This window comes from Apium graveolens, chromosome 6 (assembly GCF_009905375.1).
Source record: "Apium graveolens cultivar Ventura chromosome 6, ASM990537v1, whole genome shotgun sequence".
NCBI classification, from domain to species: domain Eukaryota; kingdom Viridiplantae; phylum Streptophyta; class Magnoliopsida; order Apiales; family Apiaceae; genus Apium; species Apium graveolens.
Genome location: NC_133652.1, coordinates 253,553,830 through 253,556,700, shown reverse-complemented (window position 1 = coordinate 253,556,700; position 2,871 = coordinate 253,553,830). Strand labels below are relative to the sequence as shown.

The window sequence follows — 2,871 nt, the reverse complement described above, 5'->3', positions numbered from 1 at the left end:
TATCTATTTTCTTGTCTTATTTCAGGTACTCTAGTGAGGGTGTGTACATACGCGTTCACGTACTCGTAAGAGAACACTGGATAAAGCCGAGGAAGAAGTTGTGGTAGTTCGTAAGGAAGTTTTTAAGGAAGAAAAGAAGGTAGAGGAAGAAGAGAAAGTCGAAGAACCAGTTGTAGTAGCGATGGGAGATCAAGCAGAAAATCCGAAGGCTTTGATGGACTATTCTCAGCCTAAGATTAATGACATTCAGTCAAGCATCATCAGACCGGCCATCAGGGCTAACACTTCTGAGATCAAGTCAAGAATGATTCAGATGATACAGAACTCCATTCAGTTTGGGGGTTCTCGTACTGAAGACCCCAACATGCACATCAGGGGTTTCATCGAGATCTGCGATACTTTCAAATTCAATAATGTGACTGAAGACACTATCAAGCTATGCCTTTTCCTATTCTCTCTGAGGGATAAGGCTAAGTGTTGGTTACACTCTCTACCAACAGGATCTATCACCACTTGGGAGGATCTCGCGCAAAAGTTTCTCACTAAATTCTTCCCCATGACGAAAACTGCTGCAATCAGGAATGCTCTTACCCAGTTTGCTCAGCAAACTGGGGAATCTCTGTGTGAGGCTTGGGATCGATATAAGGAGATTCTAAGGAAGTGCCCACACCATGGCATGCCTGATTGGATGATTATTAATTATTTCTACAATGGATTGGGTGCTACTTCTAGACCCATGCTTGATGCAGTATCAGGAGGAGCCTTGTGGGCTAAGAGCTACGATGAAGCTTATAAACTTATTGAACTGATGGCTGCTAATGAGTACCGGAATCCTTCCCAGAGACTGACTCAGGGAAAAGTCGCAAGAATTATGGAGTTGGATGCAGCAACTGTTATTGCTGCCCAACTTAAAGCTTTGACGATAAAGGTGGACACTTTGGCTAACTATTGAGTTAATCAAATCGCCAGTGTCTGTGAACTTTGTGTTGGTGCCCATGAGACTGATCAGTGTGCAATTTCTAGTGAATCAGCTCAGTTCGTGAGCAACTTCCAGCGATCGCAGCAACCAGTGCCATCCACATATCATCCTAACAACTGCAATCATCCTAATTTCAGTTGGAGCAATGCTTAGAATGCGGTTCAACAGCCTTATCAGCAGTACCCAGCTAAGCAGTATAACCCCCTGGTTTTGAGCAACCACATTATGCACCTAGACAGCAACTCCAGCTGTAACAAGCCAATGAAAAATCTAAATTATAGAAGTTGAAGCTTATGTGTAAGAGTCAAGCTGTTTCTATCAAGACCTTGGAAAATCAAATTGGGCAAATTGCCAATGCCTTGCTAAATCATCAGCCTGGTACACTACCTAGTGACACTGAAGTGCCAGGAAAGAGGGAAGCTAAAGAACAGGTAAAGGAAATCACTTTAAGGTCTGTAAAGGTTGCGAATCCCGAACAAACTCATGAGTTGACTGAAGATACTGAGGCTGAGAAAGAAGTAGAGCAACAGGATAAAGAAGTGGAACCAAGGAAGACTACTATTAAGCACACTCCGCCTGAGGGTAATACAGGGGAGAAACAGATCTATCTTCCACCGCCTTTTCCCAAGCGGCTACAGAAGAAAAAGATGGACAAGCAATTTGAGAAGTTTCTGGAGGTGTTCAAGAAACTTCATATCAACGTACCTTTCACCGAGGCTCTTGAGCAGATGCCTAGTTATACAAAGTTTATGAAAGGTATTCTCTCCTAGAAGGTGAAGCTAGATGATTTAGAGACAGTCGCTCTCATGGAGGAATGCAGTGCTATGCTGCAATAGAAGTTTCCTCCGAAGCTTAAAGATCCAGGAAGCTTTACTATTCCATGTACTATTGGAAAAGTATCTTTTGACAGATGCTTATGTGACTTGGGAGCTAGCATCAATCTGATGCCCTTGTCAATCTTCAAGCAGTTGAATTTACCTGATCCCAAACCGACTTATATGACCTTGCAGTTGGCCGACCGTTCTATTACATATCCATGAGGTATTGTGGAGGATGTCTTGGTCAAGGTTGATAAGCTTATCTTCCCTACCAATTTCATCATTCTTGATTTCGGGGAGGACAAGAAGATTCCCATAATCTTGGGGATGGACTATAGCAGATATCAAGGGAATCAACCCTTTTATTGCATGCATAAAATTCTGCTAGAAGTAGGTAGCAAGCCTATGGTCGAGTAGCAAAGAAGACTTAATCCTATCATGAAGGAAGAAGTAAAGAAGGAAATTCTTAAGTGGCTAGACGCAGGGATCATCTACCCTATATCTGACAGTTCATGGGTAAGCCCGGTTCAATGTGTGCCAAAGAAAGGTGGAATTACTGTGGTAGAAAATGAGAAGAATGAGCTTATTCCTACAAGGACAATCATGGGGTGGAGAGTTTGCATGGACTATAGTAAGCTGAACAAAGCCACTAGGAAGTATCACTTCCCTTTGCCCTTCATTGATCAAATGCTCGACAGGTTGGCTGGTCATGAGTACTATTGTGTTCTGGATGGCTATTCGGGTTATAATCAGATTTTATCACTCCAGAAGATCAGGAGAAAACCACCTTCACTTGTCTATTTGGTACTTTCGCCTTTAGACGAGTTTCTTTTGGTCTGTGTGGTGCACCGGACATATTTCAGAGATGTATGATGGCCATCTTTTCTAACATGATTGGCCAGAATATGGAGGTGTTTATGGACGACTTCCCAGTCTTTGGTGATTCTTTTGATGAATGCTTGCAAAATCTTGGACATAATTCTCAAAAGGTGCGTTGAGACCAATCTGGTTCTCAATTGGGAGAAATGTCACTTTATGGTGCGACAGGGCATTATTCTCGGGCACAAGGTTTCT

At 42.7% G+C, this 2,871-nt stretch overlaps 1 non-coding gene across 1 annotated transcript; it reads right to left on the bottom strand.

Annotated features, from left to right (window-relative positions):
• Window positions 1-571: 571 nt before the first annotated feature.
• LOC141670037 (small nucleolar RNA R71) lies at window positions 572-678 on the bottom strand. The gene has a single exon (XR_012554288.1). It is a non-coding gene; the product is annotated as a small nucleolar RNA R71 (small nucleolar RNA).
• Between the last annotated feature and the right edge of the window lie 2,193 nt (window positions 679-2,871).